Source organism: Ambystoma mexicanum, chromosome 3q, assembly GCF_040938575.1.
Source record: "Ambystoma mexicanum isolate Mex_15411 chromosome 3q, UKY_AmexF1_1, whole genome shotgun sequence".
NCBI lineage: Eukaryota > Metazoa > Chordata > Amphibia > Caudata > Ambystomatidae > Ambystoma > Ambystoma mexicanum.
The window spans coordinates 26619343-26642332 of NC_090926.1; the positions used below are offsets into that span (position 1 = coordinate 26619343).

At 44.1% G+C, this 22990-nt stretch overlaps 1 long non-coding RNA gene across 3 annotated transcripts in view; it reads right to left on the reverse strand.

Moving 5' to 3' along the window:
• Nucleotides 1–272: 272 nt before the first annotated feature.
• Nucleotides 273–22990, reverse strand: part of LOC138582043 (uncharacterized) — a 526633-nt gene continuing 503915 nt past the window's right edge. For all 3 annotated transcript variants that reach the window (XR_011304938.1, XR_011304937.1, XR_011304939.1), the window contains exons 3-6: nucleotides 4355–4476; nucleotides 4018–4146; nucleotides 906–974; nucleotides 273–766 (exon numbers count right to left, since the gene is read on the reverse strand). This is a non-coding gene — a long non-coding RNA (uncharacterized lncRNA). The remainder of the gene's footprint in view (nucleotides 767–905; nucleotides 975–4017; nucleotides 4147–4354; nucleotides 4477–22990) is intronic.

A 22990-nucleotide genomic window follows, 5' to 3' on the forward strand; every position in this document is an offset into this window, starting at 1 on the left:
ACTGAGTTAGTTAACACTAATTCTGAATTCAGCGGCACTAGAATTTCAACCATCTGCTTTTGAATTTAGCTGCACTAGAATTGTACACACTTAACACCTAACAAGGGTCACCAGGTAAATATACACTCCGGTCACACCTGGTATAGCACAAATCATGTAAAGACAAAAGACTGGGTATACTACGCATCAGAATAATGGACCATCAGGAGAAAAAGTGAAACTCTCTAGAACTACTATTTGCAGGAGAAAAAGATTCAACTCAACCCCGCTGATTAACAATGTTAAAAACATATAATTTATTAATATAAAGTTGTCTAAAACAAGGCACATTTACAAAAATCACAACCAATCAGCTAATTCAAAAACATACAATGTGCCTCTTGATGAAACATTTAAGACTTCATCTAAAATACTAGGTGTAATTATTAACACCTACTGGAAAATATATATGATGAATCACAATAGTACAATACTTTACAACAAAACATCACGTTAACTACTACAGAAAATAAAATCAAACTAGCATGTAAAAAACATAACAAATTCAATAAAAAGTCACTGTTATACACAAAACAATACAAAGGCCTGTGAAAATACAGACTAAATTCAAAACAGGTCTGGCACGTTATTTAGACCCTTTTCAACCAGACATGTTTCTTTCACATTATTATAGGGAAATTCTTCCGGGGTATGGTGTTTTGATTGTTGTTCTGATGATATTTCATTATATACTATTAGTACATCACGTCTTCGTTCTGTTGTTCTCCTGTTCAAAAACATGCGAAAGATGAACTAATTACAAATAGAAATTCATAGAGTTCACGCAAGAAATTCATTAACTCACATCACAGAGAGGTAGTGACCTAAAACGAAGTTTCAACCTCAATTGACTCCATCACACTTACCCAAAAAATGGTATTAATTGAACAACAGGTGGTATAGGAAGAGTATTAGTTTCTTCACGCTAGGGTATTCTGTTGAAGGAGAAAACAGAAAAGGGGATATATTGGAGTTACTATTGTTTGTTTGTTTGTTTTATTACTTGCATTGCGCACCAGACACAAGGGTATCAGGGCGCATTGCATAAGAAGATTCACAGCTTAGTTGCACATAAGGGTAATACAATGCATTCAAAAATACAATACATAAGAATTATTCAGGTCACAGCAATGTACAGGGTGTGGTAACAGAAAAGATAGAGTGGGAACAACATAGCATAGTCAAAAATATGCGGAAATGCAGTGGACAGTCAAAGTTTTAGCTAGTGATGTTCACGATCATTAAGGAAGATATTATATACATAGAAGAAGTGAGGTTTAGTTAATGGTGTCCTGGAGGAGGCTTTACTCGTCAGCGTCTTTGTGCCATTTGATAAGGTTCTGGCGGAAGTTTAGGTAGGGCTGATCTGCTCTCAAAGGAAGGGGTAAGGAGTTCCATAGTTGAGCTGCCTTGACCGAGAAGCTACTGCCCCCGACTCTAGACAGCTTAAATCTTGGGACTAAGATGCAGTTGGTGCTGGATAATCTGGTGGTTCTTGTAAAGGATTTTCTGATGAGTCTTTCTGTTAGATAGGAGGGTGCTGCGTTATTGAGGCATTTGTGGGTGGGTGAGTGAGGCAACTTTGAGATTGATTTTGTCTTGTATCGAGAGCCAGTTATTTGATCTTCTGAGCTCAGAGAGGAGTTCTCTCCTGGGGATTCAGAGTGCTGCTCTCACGGCGTTGTTCTGGAGGACTTGGATTTTCCTAATGGTTTGTTTGTTAGCCCCTATGTAAAATGCATTACAGTAATCTAACTTTGACAAGATGAGCGCTCTAGCCACGGTAATGCAGCTGTCATTGGACAGGAAGGGTTTACCTGCTCTAATCAGTTTGCAGGTATATGCCCTGGCCGAGGCCATGGCGTTGACCTGCTTGTCGAGAGATTGGGTAGAGTCCAGGTAGAACCCCAAAGTTTTCACCGCCTTGGCAACAGTGATGGTGTTGGTGTCTATGTTAAAGGCAGAATATTTAGGGCCTAGTTTTTTGAGGGTTGAGGTAGTGCCCAGGATGATGATCTCAGTCTTGTCATCATTCAGGCATAGTCCGTGGGTAGCCATCCATGGCTGGATGATGAGATATACCCTATTCACCAAGGCCAAATCCTTTTCATAATCCCCAGAAAGTGGTAGGAGGATCTGAGTATCGTCTGCATAGTTAGTGTAGGTGATACCAAGATGATCCAGATCATCGATCAGGGGCTTCATAAAGATATTGTATAGGGTAGGTGAGACACAGGATCCCTGAGGCACTCCGCAGGTGATCAGGATAGGGTCCGCAGCTGCAGTGGGGGAGAAGACTCTTATAGTCTGATTGCTTAGAAAAGATTGTACCCATGCTATGGCTTCTGCTGAGAAGTGAGCGGCAGAATCCAGATGGCTGCATAGGACCCCGTGGTCCACAAGGTCAAATGCAGCCGATAGGTCCAGGAGGAGAAGGAGGGCCGATTTACCATTATCCCTGAGCTCGTCAATCTGGACGTTTAGATCTAATAGAGCTGTTTCCGTCCCATGCTGAGGCTGAAAGCCAGACTGGCGTGCTCCTAGTAAGCGGTTGGATTCCAGGTGTTTTTGGATTTGTGTATAGGCCATCTTGTCTAAAATTTTCAGAAGGAAAGGCAGTGATCAGTCGGTAATTAGTGGGTATAGCTGGGTCTAAAGTCTGTTTTTAAGTAATGGGAGCACCCATGATTCTTTGATGTTGGTTGGGATAATACCTGAAGGAAATGAGGCATTGATGAGTTTTGAGATAAAAGGAGCCAGGTCCCTGGCTGCATTCTTTATGAGTTGGGGAGGGCATTAATCGCCCTGGCAGTTTGAAGGTTTTAGTGATAGGATAGTTTTTTCTGTCTCAATAATGGAGACTTTAGAAAACTTAAAGCGAGGGGGATTGGCAGTGTTATTGGGAGGAGAGGGGGTGACTATGGGGGGGATGCAGGTTAGAGAGGCTTTTTTCTTGGCGATTTTGGATTGTAGGGTCGTGACCTTATTGGATAAAGCTTGCTGGATGTTGGAGCACCAAGGTTTGTCTTTTACGCAGTTGTCCAGCACTGGGATGGGGTCTTCTAACTCTTAAGATGACGAAGAGCTCCTTCATGCTTGATTTAGCTTGTGATATTCTGGAATTGTACGCTTTGCGTTTAGCTAGAAGTATTTCACTTTTGTAAAGAGCAGTTATGGTGCTGAGGTTGGTTTTGTTTTCGTCGCAGTCTTTTTTAGTTCGTAAAGTTTTCAGATGTGGTGTGCACCAGGAGTTGAGGTGGGCTTTGGGTTTACTTTGTCTCATTTTAAGTGGTGCTATTAAGTCAAGTGACGAGGACATGACTTTGTTATACTCCTTGACCAAAGCATCAGGGCCCCAGGTTTTCAGGGAGTGCATTCAGAGTGGGGAGAACGAGAGGAAGTAAATTGTCACAGGTATGTTATTTTTGTTCCTTGTGGGTATGGGTGGTGCTAGCAGTATGGGATTGGAGATGGGTTTGTCAGTAGCTAAGGAGAAGGCTACAAGGTGGTGGTCAGTCCAGATCTGGGGTGATATGGATGTGATGGAGGTATTGCAGTAATAGTCTGCCACCAAGTCAAGTATTCTTCCTTTGTTGTGTGTAGAGTGGAGCACTCACTGGGTGAGGCCTAATTCAGTAAAGGTGTTGGCCACGCTAGACGCATGTGTGTCCTTGGGGTCACTGAATCCTAAGTTCATGTCCTCTAATAGAAGGACTTGTGAGGAGTTTTTTAGGTTGTTAGAGAGGATGTTGGAGATATCTTCCTCAAAGGTTCCGATATGGCCTGGAGGTCTATATATAATGTGGATAGTAAGGGTCTGGGAGTTAATAGTGAGCATGGCTGTGAGATTTTTACAGGATTTGATGTTGAGGGGTGGAGCTAGTCTACTTGGTAAATTGGATACATAGCCCTTATTGCCAAATCTAATCTAATAAGCAAAGAGAAAATATGAAGTAAGTAGTATACTGCATCACTTACTTTGAAAAATTCCCAGTTCTTGAAGGAATTAAGAATTGTCAAAGCTTTTGATGATCCGAGCATCAGGTGGTCACAACTACCTTTAAAAAGTGAAGGATAATGCTTTGTGATCCAAGGCAGCTCCTGTGTCTATGTCAAAATAAAGATACGAAAACATGTATCAAGACCTGTAAACTATTATATTATGAAAATGCAAAAAAGCACTCACAGAAAATGGAACATTATCCATGAAAAAAAAAATTGACATTTAACTCGGGACATCCAACTATAGTGTTTTGCATGGAATATGAATTAGTAGTTGGAACATGTGCATTCATACATTAAGTATACTGCTTACTTGTCACGTTGTCTTGAAAATGCCCAACAACAAATGTAACTGCACTGCGAGCATCTGCACCGTTACTGTGTCAAAATCAAGTGGCGCTCCGTTTCATTTACTTCAATAGGGAACGCTGGTCACTGTGAAACAGAGAGCAAGAAGTCCTCTGTTAATACATTATATCAGAGTTGTATATGTAATCATCATGAATACTAAAAAATCAATATTGGTGTTTTAAAAACCCGTTCATGTGTCTCCAAGCAGAGTTCTCGGAATGCAGCCAGTGTCTCATACGGGAAATAAATGCTGAAAAAGGTAATAACATTTTCATGTCAGAAGCTCACTTTACGAGCGAAACTGCATCTTAGTGTGCAAATGCAAGTTAAGTCGAACACCGTCTGTTGGAAAGCATTTTCGACTCCTGGGTGAGTACAATTTTTTGGTCCTTCTTCTAATCACACATTAGTGACGTTACGGTCAAGAAAGTAGTGGACATCTTGAAAGTCCTTAAGATGTTAAGACATAGAAGAGTGCAGAATGTAACGCGCACCGCCTAGTGAACGGTTATAGCTCATAACAGCAATGGTTTATCACAAGCACTAAACTAATCTCATGCTCAAGGAAGTATTATTATGTTCAAACATACATGACGTTGCAACTGAAGGAACATTAGAGGTATGGGGCGTACTTAAGTTATTATGACCCGGAGTAGTGTAGAGTTTGAGTCCGACTGTATCAGCAAGTCTAGTGTGACATTCATAATGCTGAGATGCACATTAACATTCTCATTTATCAAAAAAGAGAGAAGGAGAAACGTCATCGGCAGTAACTCAGTCCACAATGTAATGGCGCACTGCCATCTATACAAAGCCAAGTGTCAAATTACAAATACAGAAATAATCGGTGTTTAGAACTTATAATTTAAATGTTTAAATCAGGCTCTGAGGCACAATTAAAGAAGTCTTCACATGTGAATGATGTTCCAATCGAGCGGTTTGTTGAGACCAACTACATTACTCTGAGTCAAGTGTATAAGTTTCATTTCTTCATTGGATAATCTATTTTTATCTACATGTGTGTTGTTCGTGGTATTGATTTTCTTCAAAACTGACCATCTTAAGTCATCACAATTGTGATTTAATGCAATAAAGTGGCCAACCGTAGGTGCCGTCAGGATTTTGTTCCGTATACAACTTTTGTGTTCTCCTATGCGTGTTTTGACTTTGCACTCAGTCTTCCCGATATATATTTTGTGGCATGGGCACCGGATGATATACACGACCCACATCGTGTTGCAGTTGGTAAACCTTTTTTGTAACCATGGTCTCTCCAAACCAACATCTACCGAAATTGTTCTTTCAGTTTGGGAGCAACATCTACAATTGAAACCTACTGCTTTTGAATTTAGCCACACTGAAATTGAACTGAGTTGGTTAACACTGCTTCTGAATTTAGCCACACTAGAATGATACTTATTTATTCAATGCTACATTTTAATTTAGCCACACTAGAATTGTAGCCCACTGCTTTGAATTTAGCCATAATAGAATTGTAACCCCACTGCTTTTGAATGTAGCCACACTACAATTGTAACTTTCTGCTTTTGAATTTAGCCACACTAGAATTGTAACTTGCTGCTTTTGAATCTTGGAATCTTGCCACACTAGAATTATGCCAAGTTAGTTAACGCTGCTTCGGAATTCAGCGGCACTAGAATTGCAACCCCCCTGCTTTTGAATTTAACCACACTAGAAATGTAACCTGCTGCTTCTGAATTCAGCTGCACTAGAATTGCAACCTGCCACTTTTCAGTTTAGCCACACTAGAATTGTAACCCACTGCTTTTGAGTTTAGCCACACAAGAATTTCAACCCACTACTTTTGAATTTAGCCACACTAGAATTGTAACCTACTGCTTTTGAATTTAGCCACAATAGAACTGTATGGAGTTGGCGTCCGCTGATTTTGAATCTAGCTGCACTTGAATTGTACCGATTTATTGTTTTGATTTAATTTAGATGTGCAAACCATACACCAGGACCAGAGCAAACACGGGACAAAATAGAAGGATGAACCTACATTAAAACTGCTCGACGCCCAGAGATCACCTAAAACCAACTAACCATCCACCTTCTCGTCTCCACATCCTCACACCTTTCACGTACAGCACACGCTCAAAGGGCTAGTGAAGCAATTCACCAAAAAACGCACAAACCGCATGCCCCTCTGTAATACTACTACAAAACCCAATACCTGCACACAACAAACAACTCAGACACTGGACTCCACCCTTACAAACACAACAGGTCCAGTGCACACCCAGAAAGCTCGCACACACAGACATCAGTTCCTCCTGGTTCTGCACGCATCAACAGATGAGCACAAATTCTATCCTACCCTCTCTCACTCACTAACCAACCCTACCCACTTTTCTTACAGAGCGCCTGGCGACCATGAAAATGGCAGCGGTGCACGGAATAAATCAACATAACATAACATAAATCATCTGAGGAGCAGCTTGCCAGTTATTAGCAGATAAAATGTAGTGCAGAGCCATAAAGTCAGGTCACACTCCTAGCGAGTAAGGGTGATATGGGTGTGAAAGGGTTAGGAGTTTCCCAGCTTGGAAATCCAAAATTGCAGAGGACGGGTCCAAATAAGATGAGTTTGAATGGATCACTGGATTCAAGGCTAACTACACATTAGGATTGTTTTACCACAAGGGAGCTTGAATGTGGCGGTCCTTATTGGTGGGGCCACTGACTGGTGACCGCAGAGGAAATGAGGGGTTGATAGTTCTTCTCTGGAAACCGAGCAAGTTACAACGGCAAGGTCACATGCCCCGGATTAATGTGGTCAGACAATCACAAAACGCCCTGCCTTTCCCTCTGTTTCCAATGAGAGTGTTATATTGCAGTTGAAGAGTTTTCTCGTGTCTCCACTTAGTGAGCCCTTTTAGTGAATATTATCTTTAGTGAGCTTCGGGAGACTATTACCAATCAAGAAAGACCCACTGGTTAATTGTAACATTAACACTTAGGAAGTTACAAATACTTCCACACTTGCGACTTTCTACATTGTACTTTTACGTTAACTGTAAATACAAGGTGGATAGCTGAAGTGCAATATGCCTGCCTTTGGTACACGAAGATGCCATGCGACAAGGGTTTGATACCTCGGTCAGAGTTGACTCAGCCCTTCATCCCCAAAGGTTGATCAATTAAGTACCATGTGCAGGTAATAATGGTGACACTGATTATTACAGCACTTAGATATTGGAAGAATCTGGTATGAGCCTCTACAAATCAACATATTATTATTATTAACTTTGGTATTAGTATTACTATACAGATTTTGCTTGCCTTGAACATACAACAGGGATTTCAGATAAACATTTGTTTATTTACATTCATAAATGTGTTACCATAAACTCCTGTCTGCCTCATTCCTGACCCTAGACCACGGCCTTGATTGATCTAAGAAAGACTGCAATTAGGTGAGCAAGAGGAAGGCTAAGGAACCCTGTGCAGCCCATATTGAGTCCTACTAGACCACAATAACTAAGGGATTGGAAAAACACCCATGTATTCAGCAGCAACAGCAGTGGAGATCTAGTGATGGACCTCCAGCAACATCTATTACTACAAATAGAGATATACAGAGCACCTAGTACAGTAAAGATAGGACAGAAAGATGGAAGTGGTGCCACTCAGTGCTGAAATCATCGTGAGCAGTATGTAAATAGATGAGCTATGAGCAATGTGACTCGAAAATCAACTTGCCATTACAAGAGCCACTGGGGAAGAACAATCCAGAGGCATGAAAGATGTCCCATGACTAACTCTTACCAGCACCTTCTTCACTATCAACCTTGCCACGTGCTTGGCTTAGGATCCCTGTGCCAGAAACTCTGGTTCTATGGTAGAACACTGCGAATAATTGCTCAAAATTAAAAAGGGTGATTTTTGTTTACCCAATTCTTTCCTGCAAAATGCGGGGCAGGAAGATTTCCTACACCCCTCACATCTACCCCTAACCACCCCTTTACTATATACCCAACCCCAACCCCAACCAACCATCTATCTTTTTGCAGTAAATAAAAGTGGTAAATAATTTGCTTAAAAAAGTGACCATTTTATTTTTGACAAAAAAGTGGAGTACCAAAATCTCGAAAAATCGAAGTTCTATGAATAAAAAAATCGTTGATGGACCTTTTCCTGATGGAGCAGCAAATCCTTTCCCCTTGGAGGGAGAAACACTCCAGATGGAGGAATGCAAGGTGACAGAAGACGTGGCAGTGATGAAAAAGTAAAAGGAGCAGTTGAAAAAGGGGATGAAGAGATCACTTTAACTAGAAAATCGGAGGATTGAGCTGGGAGCAGCAAAATCAGATAGCTCACGCAACACACCACAGACAGTTATGGGGACAGATCATTGTTCTTGTCCCCACCTATCGAAATAGTTGGTCAGTGCATATTTTGTGGCATCAGATGTTTTGATTTGGCAGGGTTCATTTGAGTTGGCATATACCATATTTTTATTGAGTGAAGAGGACACAGCAGCTTGCTTGTTGTGCTGCTTGCAACTTCCTCGTAGTGAGGCAATTCAGGAGTCACAACAGGGTGAGCAGAACGAGTATGCCAAGCTAAGAGGGGCATTTGTGAGAATGCTTGGTAAAATATCGTGGAGTGTTTGTGGCATTCAGAAGAAAGTGAGAGTGAGTTGGGAAATGTGATTGACAGATGTTATAATAAATCCGAATGGTTGGATCCCGCGAAACAAAGTGGATACTTCAGATAGGTTTTTCATTTTCACCAACATGCTTTTACCTCAAAGGTGATTGACCATTTTCTTCTTGATTTGACTGCAGACTGGTATTTTGCTCACTGGGTTAACCAGAAGATTCCGGGGCTGTGTCAGAAACAGGGAGACTGACAGAAAGAGCAAGCCGCACAATTGATAATGGCCAAAACCCAGAAGGGAAATCCCAGGGCTTGAACCAGTAAGGATAGGTGTCATCACAGTCTTAGGGATGAGATTTCCAGTGGCAACCTCAGTAAAAATTGGGGGAGGAGACTGCTGGGATCTTACACCAGGCAATGATTAAAATGTAGTTCTTCAGACAGGAATCTAGCATTCCATCACAAGGATGATACCCCAGGAGACCACTAACAGATTGTCTTAATCTCTTTAGGAAAATAAACCAGAAATGCTATAAAAAAAAATGTCCTGCAAAATATAGTAATTTCCAGAGAATCTGTTGATAAACGTCCAAAGGATGAACTCCCAATACGACATGTGGGACCAGATTGTGGAGACTGGAAACTCTTTCAACCTGTTGACTCACTGCCAGGTCTCATCATCATCATCATCATGATGAATCATCACGACGACGACGACATGGGGTCCCTCATAGAGGACCAAGATAGCTGTGGTCAATCTTTAAATAGGTGACTAACGATTCATTGAGGGTGTCCACAATATCTCCCAATCAGATGGCTCCTATGTAAACATCTGAGCTCGATATGATACACCATGGGATTTTGGAGCATGTGGATGGATTTGGTTTCCTTAGCAAAGGCTGAAAAGGGAACTTATCTGAATGAAGGATGCGCCAGTTATTGAGTAGTCCTATTGAAGGTCTGGTTATAATCCAACTCATGCGAGAGAGGACTCTGAGACCATGAAAGGGACTCCAGTCTCTCACCTTAGGGGCCTAACCGAATAGCAGACCTTTGTTATGCACACAAATACATCACAGATGAAATGGCGCTAGAAAGGTACATTCGCAGACCCGGCCAGCAAAGGATGTTAAACTCACTGTACTTAGTTTATATAGCGCAGTCACCATGTAAGAATGAAGGAGAGGGGAGCAACAGCACAGGAGGACCACTGCCTGCATCTTGTCATTGAAGCAAAATACACCAACACTGTATATAACGTGTGTACATGGGCTCTTCTATGACAGCAAAATATGTACTGACAAGCGTGGAGGCACTTGAGTGAAGTGGGCACACATTTCCAAAAATGCTGCAGGCTGGAGCCCAGCGTCGGTGTCTGGCCATGTGTCACCTTTTACACCAGCTCGGCTGACCTTAATCACTGCTTGCTTTGTAGTGCCTGCAAAGACATTCCAAGAAATGCTTTCTCACATTTCTTTTTTGGAATGCACACTGAAATATGCCGCTCCATGAAAATATGCCGCCCAAGGCCCGGCGCCTAGAAGGCCTAATTGGAAATACGTCCCTGCCTAAACCACACCTCCTCCAATTGCACAATGAACACATTCAAACATAACCAAGCAGACCTTCGAAAGAGCCACAAAACACCCCCTAACCTGGAAAGCAAGTCCAACACTCAGGCTACATGTGACCAGCACACAAACCAAATAGAAGAACACTACTCCAAGTAAACCAACCATGGACCCAATCACATACCATATGGAAAACACCCTCCAAAACGTGAAATGCAGGATGGCACCATACCATGAACGGACACACAACTCTACACCCTCACTACAACCACAACTCAACCACACTCATCTACTTCTAAGAAAGGGAACGCCTGAGACAAAGTTGGAACAAAAACGGCATCCTACAACAAACTGAATATCATCAACAGAATGAACATGCAACTGTAGAACATACAAGATTGCAGATAGAAGCACAGCATGATATGACAAAGAAACACAGCATGAAACCACATGCTCCACTTTACTACACTCCTCCAGAAAACAGAAAAACGTTCCACTCCTCTCCCTTCAAGCACTAAGCAAACAAGAAGCCCCACCAACCAAGAGGGAAAGAATCACACATGCAGCTCGACAAATTAAACTCGCAGTAAGCAGGCAACACTGGAGACCTGAAAAATGAAGGCATTACACACTGGAAGCCAAACAAATCCATGCCCGGAGTCTTCCACGTATACAATGATTTATCTTCGGATGACAAAACAGGTCATGCTATAAACAACACCTAAAACCCGGCAGCACCTCGCTGCAGATAGTTAGAACCCAACAGACCATTCAGAATCCTGACAGCACCTCACTGCAGAACACTAAGAACCCACCCTGCCATTCTGAACCCAAAAACTCAAAACCCACACAGCCATACTGTACCCCGGCAGCACCTAACTGCAAAACAACCAGACCCACCTGCATTCTGAACCTCGGCAGCACCTCACTGTATCTCAAACCACACAACAAAAACTTTGCACTTAAGACTCACCCAGAACCCAGATGGCCATTCCTAGAAAACAACCAGGGAAACACTCCTACAAATAAATACAAAAATAAATACATGTAAACAAATGCAACATGCCCTACACAAACAGTTTGAAGACAATGTTGTTGTGCATTCCACGAGTCCCAAATGAAGACAATATAACTGTGTACACCCTGCACCCACATGCCCTCGACCCCAAGTACAGGAGTCCACAATGCATGTGTCCCCATACATGTGTCCAAAATACATGCCCTGCACTCACATGTCCAAATGAAAACACACTAACCCTGTATTGCCCACACCCACTTACATTCCACCCAGAGAAGGGAGAAAACATGTCCCAAAATATGTGATCCAGCGCATACCTGCTCCCAATATGTCTGAAACCATAAGAACAGTAAATGGCACCCTTAGTACCCCAAGAAGGCCACAAACAAACACAACAGCATTTCAAATAACAGGCCTTGACTAACTTTCACCCATGCCAACCCTCCTAACCAAACACCTCAGCTCCTGAGGCCACAACACCAACACAACACAAGATCATAATAACCAGCCTCGAAACTTAAGAAGATTCTCCCTCCTACAGGCTCATCCCATCGTCCTCTGTGCCCAAAATAACTTTCTGGGTCGCTGAACCACCACGACGAAGTCACCTCACTTCTCTTGACATCCTGAAAGTCCCAACACAATTTCCTCCTCTTGGTCCTGGCCGTATGAGCATGGACAAGCATTTACCCCGGCAAATTTGCTGAAATGGACTGCCACAGACCCCCCCCCCCCATGGCCTGCCGTGAGATCACCCATAATGTCTTCTGCCTCCGTAACATGGCACTCACAGACACTCGCACCTCCTCCTGCACAGTGCCCCCGAATGCACAGTCACCATGGCAACACTCAAGGTGAGCTGGGTATTCCATTGACAACGGCGTGCCCAGCTCCACGGGAACTGACATCATTACTCTCCTGACCATCTCGGATCCATAGCCGCGTGAGGCAATGTGTCTCCAATGGTCACAATCTCTGCCGACTTGACTGGTGAGAAAGTGCCCCACACAACTTCGATTGCTGCAGCCCTCCATCAACCACTCCCCCGGCAATCAATCCAGACACAATCCAGATACAATGAGTTCTCTGACGCATCGCAGACATCAGCTTCCACCCTGCTCCATACATGCTTCATCTCCTGTCCTTCCACCATCTGCTCCTATGGTCTCGCCAGTCCCTTCTGCTGGCACGTCCCATGCTGGCACAACAGCAAACTCAACCTGGTCCGTCACCTTCTAGGGACTATCCTGTTGTAACACCATTCCTGCTGTGCCCCCCACCTTAGGTGACAAAGCCAACTTGTACTGCCTTGCAATGTCCGATCTGGTACCATCCTGCTGGGTCCCGAGCCAGTCTTGCATTGCTGGTGCGGACACCATCTGGCCTGCCAGCCACGAGGGATACCAGCACTAGTAGAACAGAGAGCAGAGTCAAAGGCTACCCTTGTCATTGACGCACTGGAGGTCGCCCTGTGTTGGCAGTGTAGCTAGATTAGTATATACTAGCTAGTAGAGATCACCAAAAGTAGAATTATCTTAAAACAAATGTTTAATTTCTTCCATTGACATACATTTAAGACTACAAAAGTGCCATTAGGTGGCATGTGAAGTATGCGTAACACAAAAGAATATATATACATTAACTTCCACACTAGGTAATTTAGGGTCTGGCTACATCTGTCGACTAGGTCACCCGTTTGGTATCTGTATATGGATGTGTGCAAGGTCTTAATGGAAAGAAGGTCTTTAATTTCATCAGTTTCAACATAAAAGTAGAGTATTGGCAGGGACGTCATTTCACCAAAATGCCAGGGTAGTGGAAGTGACATCACATGACCCTTGACCTCTGATGACATCACAGGAGGTGATGGCATTTGACCCCACCCCAAAGTGACATCATGGGAAGCGATAGAACATGACATTTCACCCCTTTAATGAGTCTAGACATTATTGTATAGAATTCCAGAAAGACAAATTGTTTGTCATTCCTATTCTTTCTTATTTAGGGTCACTGCTCAAATTGTTACACTTGTAGAACTCGCTGTCTTTTTTTTAAGAGGCCTCAACATAAATTCCAGCCACTCCAACAACAAAGATCCACATGCCACTGGCCACAGCCCAGGAGCTTCAATGGAAAAAAATATATAAAATTTGTTTTAAAAAAAGTTTAAAAAAGGATCTTTTTTAGGGGTAGCAAGGGAGACCACAAGGGTAGCAAGGGAAACATCAGGGGTCACAGTTGCAACACCTGGCGCCGCCCAAATGACGTCCCAGAGTATTGGTCTGTGTGAGAAACCTGAGGATATTCTCCCAGTAAAACCTTGAGAATCCCTTATTCCGGTGGCCAGGACACGGCCATTGCTGTTGGATCTAGTTCCTGGGGGTGGACCAGTGAGGGAGGATCACCTAGGTAAGGGAACCTGGGGTTGGGCTTGGGGGAATACCGCAGGCGAGATGTGGTATGTTACCGGGGAAGAAAACGAGGAGGGAGAGATCCCAGAGCCCTTTGTGGGCTGTGCCAAGGTTGGCCCCGTTTCTCCTATAAAATCTCCTGTATTAAAATCTACCAAACACACCCCATTGGGAAACTCCCCTATGAACACAAACCCTTCTAGAGTTGAAAACCACATCTCCCAGAAACCCTGCTTCCCCGCTTTCTACCCAAAAACTCTCAACCATTCTTTTTCACGTCCTTGTGATTATTCTTTTCCGAACACCCAGTCCACCCTGCCAAAACACTACCGGTCCCAGAATCCCCTGTGTTCATTTCACAATCTGTTATTCCCGTATGCCTCATGAACCCAAACGATCTTGTCCCTCTGATTATTATTTTGCAAACTACCTATCAAATGTAACCAGCAGCTACCATTCTCACAATCCCTACAAAACCTACCCTTTTGAGATTCCGACAAACCCCAAATACGAGGATTTTCCCTCCATATAACACCTCTTTCCCTTCCCACACTGTAGGATACCCGGAAACTCTATCACCTTCTTTTTCTGAAACAAATATTTTTTCCCGACATAACACCAGGGCCGTTTACCTGACATGTCCCAATACAAGGGTCAGGCCAAGTCAGGCAATTAACCCAGACCACACTCATCTGGTGGCCCTTCTTTTCTCCACAGGGATAAAAGGTGGAGAATGAGAGGGCAGTACGAGAAAGGTGAGTACAAGAGCCAGCACGACGAGACAGCTACCATGCAACATTTCAAGAGAAGGAGAAAGGCAGCAGGAATCAAGAGTGTGGTGAGGAGAGAAGTGACCTTCCCCTTTTCGTCCCAGGCCCGCGGAACCTTTGTGGAACAGAGCCTAAGAACGCAAACAATAGCACAGGTGTCCTGCAGCAGATGTCAACGGTACACGGGGAAAGCCATTGTTGATAGGCAGGAGCGAGGGAAGCTCCCGTACCTGGGTTAACGGTCTTGACTCCAGAGAAGCTAAGTGGCAAGTTTTGAACAAAAGCTGATGAACTTTGAATGAACTGTGAAAAGTGTGAAGGGGAGACCAGCTGCAGAGGGAAACCGGCACCACATGGGTGCTAAAGCAAAAGACTGTTCGGGCCCCATATGAGATTAACTACAGATACCAGAAGGCTATAGGAGACACTGCAAAATTGGTCAAAGTGGTCATATAGAGGGTCAGACAAAATACCTGTACAATCAAAAGACTTTGATCTACAAGCAGTGTGAGAGAAGGGGAAGTGAATCCCAGAGTGAACATTGAGAAAAAAAGGGAATTGTATCATGTTGAAGTCAAAAGGAGTATGAGCCCACCTGAGGGAGATTCAGGGATGAAGCCATCACCCAAGAATATAAAGAGAAGAGGGATCCAAGCCCGACCAAGGGAGATCCAGGGGTGAAGCTATCACCCAAAGTTGATTGATAAAGTAACTGTGAGATATTTTTTAATGCAATACGAAAAGGGTCAGCGCCTAGAAGAGGGCGACCTAGCGGTGAAACCATCACCCTATCTGAACTGTGGTTATAAGAACTGAGAAGGGTCAGCCCCAGAAGAGGGAGACTGAGAAGTGAACCCATCATCCAGCGAACAAACTTTCATTTGGTTAAAGGAACTTTTGTTTTTGTTATTTGAGCACGTCGGGCCCCGAAGGCAAGAGACTATCAAAGGAAATGAGACTTGGCCATCAACAGTCCTGAGAACCGCCAATGGAACGGTTGTCACATGCTGGAGAAGCCCAAGACTGTACTCTGCTGCAAGCTTCCATCTTACACGGTGTCCAAAACTTGGGGAAGGAAGGGAGGCCCAAGCTACCGCATCCTGACATATTATTTGAGAACACTTTTCTTTTCTTGAGAACTATCCCACACACCTTTGTGTATTAGTTGTGAGGTTTGGCAATAGGTTTCCTAGTATAGGCCCTTTTATTTTGACACAACGCCACTCGGACTGCCTTATTTTTCATTTCATGGTTGACGCTTTCTACCATCTTAGATTTAGGTTTAGATTAGGCATATAGCATTCATTGCTCACTAAACACCCTTGAACTGTGATCACTTGTGTGCGTCTTACTTGTCACCATGAGTTCCTCACTTATGTAAGAATTTCCCTTGGGGACCCCAGCCTGGCGAAGTCCAGGACCAAGTGCTTAACCATTTGTTGGATTGCGTTGGCCCGGAGGGGAAGAGGCTTCCGCGTAACGAGTGCTAGTCGACTGGAAGAAGAATGTACCGGTTGCCCGTCTTTAATGGTTCCAAGGATCCCAATTTATTAATCTCTATTTTAGAGAAAAGTGTGCCTATAATAGGGATAGGGAGGGGCTGTACGGCTGCCCTAGGCATGTCAGTTTGGGATGTCTTTTGGCATATCTAGTAAGTAGGATAATACATGGTCCTAGGTTTTTGCCCTCCCAGGGAGTCCCTCGACAAATAGGAATAGTCCATCTCTACGATGGACCGCTGGAATGGTTTGTGGAGCGGCACCTGGTACCTAGTTTTACCATCTCCTCTGGAATTATTTTCAGCCCTTTTTATGTAGCCCTCTTTTCTTTTCAATAGAATATGGATCCTGCTAGTCTTTTCTTTCAGCTTTAGGAAGGACCCACTCAAAAGCACTTATAATGGCTGAGTTGTTTCACTGAACAACTACACCCTCAGGGACTCCAAGGTATCACCAGGGTCTTGCTTGGGGTGAATGGGCTGACACCCTTAATGCATCCCACATCAATACGTTGATTGGCTGTTCGAGCTGACTTCGGAGCCATTCACCCATAGGTGCCGGGGGAAACTAACATTTGCAGATTCGATTTCACTGAGTGTTGGTCTCTGGATGAAACAGCACATCCTTTGGCATTATATAAGCCAAAGATGCCTACATCTGTGATAGCCCTACAGGGACTCTTGCCTCTGTTCACAATCAGATCATTTGGAAAGTGAGAGGCAGTTTCTTGGGTTGGACACCTGGGTTGGGTCCTGTCGACCCCATGTTTAACATCATTTTGTCACACCTTCTAAGGTCTCCTCCATATCATGGCAGGCTGCCCACATACAAAAGCTGGTCTATCAAAGAATGCAAGTTGTTTGCCTTACATGTTCCCCCGCCTATTGTATAACCTGCTGATCTCCATTTAATGATCAGTGCTGTTGGATCAAATGGGTTCTTGGTAATTACCGTGTTCAGGAGTGGACCCGCAGTAAATGTGTACTTGCCAATCTCTTCCTTGGGGTTAAGTGGCTGGGCCATTGCCATATAGGCAGTAGTTCTATCATGCAAATGCCTGGAAGTACCAACGTACTACGGCAGGGATACAGTTTGTGGTTGTTTATTCACACTTGCCAGAGAAGATATTGCAGTGCTTCAGAGAAAAGTCCGCCTGATGGCCCTCGATGAGTCGTAATCTGAGGCCTCAGCACTCTGTCAGGTGTGAACCAAATGAAGAGAGGAGGGTAGGTTCAGATCGGCTAGTCTGTGGAGAGAGAAAAAACCAGAAAGAGGTATTTAAAGGGAGAGTGATTTTGCATGCACCTCTATTCAGTGTGTGGATGTGGATGAATATTGTGGGAGGGGTACCCAGTCAATTTACTGAAAACATTACAGAGTGGTACATTTCACTAAGGACCATAATACCGAAAAACACTGAAAACATTAAATAAATATATTAAGGGTAGTGGGGTAAGGGGTTCAAATGGGGTTGAGGTGGTGCTACAAGGGTAAAAATACAAGGGGTTTGGGGGGGCACCCAAATAACCCCCCCAACCCCAAAATAAAAAAAGTGTTTTTCGGTAAATTGGCCACAATGAAATGTACCACTCTGTAATGTCTGTCGGTAAAATCACATATAACCGTGGGAGGTTGCCGAGGGTTTAGGTGTCCAAGTTCAGTACAGTGAATAGAGGAAAGTCCGTTGAGAAGGTCGTACAGGAATCCAGCCTGCTAAAGTATAAGATTGAGAGGCGAGTCTTAGGAGCTCATTTTCATAATCAGGATTATCAATCAACCATAATGAGCCTAGAGCTTTCTCTGCCACCAGGTAGGCTCATTCCAACTCATAATCATTATTTACTGCATTATATTACATATGACATGGAAAGCTGGGCATTCCCCAAAATCCCATACTTCTACACTGCGCAATGCGATGAATGCATGCTAATCATCTTGTGCATGCGCACAGTGATCGGTAATGGGAGTCAAACTGTAGAAACATGGTGGTCATAGATACAAAGACTGCTTTAAACTCTGCCTGCTCTTTTCTAAAGTGCAAGAGGGGGCAACATCCACAAGCATCCCAGCCTCTCTACCCGAATCAAACTGTGATGCAGGCAGAGATCCTGCCAGATTCTCTGCTTGGAGCGGATTCCGTGCCCCTACTTTGTGATGGGAATCTGCTCTAAAATGGGATGGGTGAAATAAGACACACAGGGAGTTTGTCCATGTGTGTTTTACCTCATCTGTCCAATTTTTGTAATGGTTCTGAAATTAAGCTGTCAGTAGAATGATGCCGAAGGTGGGGGCAGCTTTCACAGTTATTCAGGAGGCTACACGCTGCATTCATGGCAGTTGAAGTGACGAACAATAGAACTTTGCGATCACTGTCAAAGGGGACCTCCAGGTTGCATGCCTTTGAGGTTGGGATGAGAATGTTGGAGAGGAGGGGAAATCAGAGAGGGTACAGAGAGTGAATGGCTAGAGATGGGACCAAGAGCACTTCTGACTTGGACAAGTTAACCAATAAGACAATGCAATATCATCCACCTATTAGATGAGAGACAGTTGATGATGTCATCAGCAAAATGATCGTATCAGAAACTGAAGGAGATGAATTTGGTGAATGAAGAGAAGTAGATTATGAAAAGAAAAAGACAAATGACAGATTTATGAGAGACCGCCACTGATTAGGTGGCAGAGGAGATACAAATGTTCAATTCAATGTGAAGAATCTAATGGCCTGCTAGCAGGGGATCCAAACAAGTGCAGCATCCTGTAGGCTAAGCTTGCACGGGGCCGAGAAAGTGACGAGTGATCTAAAGTGCCAAATGCAGCAGAAAGGTCAAACACGATAAGGGTGAATGAGAGATGTGGGTGGTGATCAGAACTGTGGAAACATGCCATTTTAGTGACGTTTCAGGTAGAAGGGCACTGGGAACCAAAAGTGGCCCTGGAAATGGTTTTCAAAAGGAGCCCAGCATTACACCGTGCAAGCAAATGTGGCGAGCAAGACCAACCTCTCCAAGTAGGCTCTTGTGTGTTCTATCCTCAGGAAGATTTGGAAAAACAGGTAAAAATGGCACATGTTAAAAAGGAAATGTTTCCCTATATAAAGATTAAAAAGTAGTAAAATATAACAAAAAACTAACATAAAAGATGTGGTAGGATTTGTCAAGAGTGAAAGCACACAATGCTTTATATCATTTTTATTTTTTACTACAAATGGTTGTGGGGAAGGAGAGATCAAGAAAGGGGGTGGTATGAATGGCGGGTAGGGTAAGAGGATTCGAAATTCAGGGTACCCACACAAGGAGGCCCATGGTGCAAAGGCCCAATGCGAAATATTCAGAGTTCCCTCTAGGCCAATCCATCGCTGAGTGGGGGGTCACAGAGTTTGTTCACCTGTTCAGCAGTGATGTGGTTCAACACCGCACACTTGCACATTTGGGAAAGTGTTGGAGAAGGAGACAGTCTGTTAGCAGGATTGCCGGGTTCAGAAATTAGTTTAATCAGGTGGTCACTTTGATGAGGCAGAGAAGAATCCTGGGGATGGCGATAGGTTGAAATGAGAGGATAGGAGACTGTGAAATGTACAAAGGAGGGTTAAGGGGAGTATTGATGCACGGTCAGGTGACTTGCGCGTGAAGGAGAAGAAGATGAGCTTAAAGTTTTTTTTTTTTTTTACTTTGTGCAGGAGGACATACAGAGTGTGGCTGGACAGGGTTTAGTCGAGCTGAAGTGGGTGAGCCCTGGTGATGTTGGGAAGTCAAACTTTCCCATGAGCATGCCAGCAACTACAGAGGGTAGGGATTTTCGTAGAGATCATGGAATAAGGACTTGAGCGTGCCAAAGACTCAGTAAATGAGGATGATAAGAGGGGTTGGTGGGAGGATCAAGATGAGCAGGCATGGATGATCATGAGACCAACACCACTGAATTGCTTGGCAAAGCGAAGGGAGCTGCAACATGGTGTGCAAGGCTGCGAATAGAGCAGTGTCATGGGGTCTGATATAAATTTAATTGATAGCCATTGTTTGCTGACGTGCAGATAGTGGGAGTCCAAGTGGCTTATAAAAAAGAGGTTTTGGAAGGCCAGATAGACTGGATTTTTATCAATAATAATATGATGCAGGTGATTCTCTTTCAGAAAAGGTGGCCTGCTAACCACACCCCAGTTTCAGCGAACCCCATGACAAAAGCATAAGTACACTTGTGCCCTGCTGAATAAGTATCCTGATCCACAGTGCCTACTCTCCAGTATCCCAGAGCAAGATCAGAGGTCACAGGTGCCCACTTCACAGCTACATTGACTGCCAAATCACTTCAGTGCAGGGGCTGCAATAAAGATATGCACCTCTCCTCACACACCACATAACTATGAGAGTTACTACCTTGGTGGCAGTTGTAAATATAGTCATACGTGAGTTTAAGAAAGGAGGTACTAGCTCTCATAATTATTAAAGCCACATCCAATTGGCATCATAGTAATGTCATCCATGTGAGCTCAGCTCTACCCTGAACAGGCTACGTGTATTCTCCCTAGACTGGCTCTCATGCTGAACCAAGCCGAGTCAGAGTCAATGTGCATTCCTTTCTTTTCATCCTTAGTGAGGCTAAGTAACACCTCTCTCCTGCAAGACAGCCCCTCAGCAGGAGCTGTCCTGAGAAGCATGAATCAAAGTGCATGCCCTAAACAAAAGGAGCAGCCTCACACCAGGGTGTTGCATACCAAAGGGACATTTGATGCTATGGACAAGGGAAGGGGCTGGGTTGGTGTAGTCAGAGGGAGCTCAGCATAGTTGGAGGAAGGTTACACCATCTATGTTACTCCCTCTACCGCTATCTCCTTCCTCTGTCCACTTCCTTTAGCATAAGGCACTTTGGGAATGATGCAAGCAAGCAAAGCCCACATGTCACAGGAACAGGGATTGGACCCCTTAAAGCAGGCTTGATGTGATGAATCAACTTCCGGGGCACCAGTGGTCCAGGGATGAATATCGGTTTCTAATCAATCAATCAGCCCCACACCTCTAGTACACCAGAAGGGATCTGAACAGATGGCAAACACAAGCACATTATAAACCTCCTTGTCCAATTTTGGTAACGTGGATGGAACAGCAGGCTTATCCAAAAGGACGTGGATCGTTGCAACAAATCAAAATACAGTTATTACCCAATGATAAAAGGGACTGTTCAGTCAAGGTTGTATAAAAATATCTACTTTATTATTATCGCAACAGACAGTTCAAGCATACTACAAACTAAATCCCACCCTGTAAAGGAATGCAGAGGACAGATAGTTTCAAAGAAGGAAAAGGGATGCACTATGGATACTGACAGGAGGGTAGTCGGTATAGTAATGAATCGCAATAGTTCAAGGATACTTGGTTTCAATACAAAGGGAGCAATGGGTCCTAAAATGTCACTAGGGGCCTTTGGAGAAGGACCAGGGGAACAAAACCACAATGTACCTTGTGCTGCAGGAGTTATTGGTTCTCGACAGGGACAAGTCGGTTTCAGGGTGCTTTGAAGCTTCTGCGACAGAGTTCAAGATGGGAGACAGCTGCGGGTATCAGGCGGCAAGCAGTTCAGCGAGCGAAGCTGGACAGACGGTTGCAGACTGGCCTACATGGCGGCTCAGGGTCAGGAATCGTTGTCTCAGTGCTGGTCAGCGGTTCTGAAGCACTGGTCGAGGCGTCTCAGGTGGATTTAGCGACTGTGGCATAACAACAGTCAGCTGTGTAGTTGGATGCAGCTCGAGAGGCTCGACTGGCTCGTAAATATCCTTTAGGGTGGATGTCAGCAGTTGCTTGTTGAGCTTCTTCACTTGGTCCATGTCGTCCTTAAAGGTGGATGGCCGAAAGCTGAGGAGAGCGATGCAGGCAGCTGCCTTGTCCTTGGTTTGGTTCAGACTCTCTGGCACTTCCCACCTAGGAACCTTGCTGCAGAGCCTAGCAGGGCATGCTGTGTGTTGGCTGGTTACTGGTTCTGGAGCTGCTGGAGGGTCCTCTGGATGCAGTATCTCCCTCTGTTCCCTGGGAGATGTTCAGGGGAGAGATCTTGCTCCCCTCTTGGAGGTCCTGGCCTTCCTTCAATGGCAGAAGCTGTAAGGCACAATGTACTATCAGCCAGGGTCCAATGATGGGTTCTTCCTTCCGCTTCTGGTGAAGTCTTCAGATGAACTGCCAAAACATGGGCTGAGCCCTCTTTTAAAGTCAAATCGACCACAGGAATTGGTGTAGGCTAAGCCTACCTTAATGAAACAATCCTGGGTCCCCATCAACAATCTCCTGTATATGTGAGGTCATAACCAGCATGCTTTGAAACAGAAAAGGTAAACGAGTTAAAACATGTAATACTAAGTCCCACTCATCTTATTGTCTGTTGTGGATCAAAGGGTCCCTCTCTGGTTAATGACTCTGTGGTTCCTTATTAAAGCGGCAGGTCTCCCTTGAAGCTGCAGCGAGACCATACTTTCTAGCTCAGTCAATCCACATACGACATGCATTACTTACCGTAGTAGCATTTCTGATGATTGTATCTGCTTAGATTCACATGCTGTGCATATAGTCCGACATCCAGTGGTAACCGCGGAATATTGCATCTTGTCTTTCGGGGACCGAAAGGGGATGTCGGCAAAGGCGTTTCTGTAACACAATCCCTATCGTGACGCGTAGTGTACCCAAAATCCCTCACACGCGGTCCCCCCAATTGTATT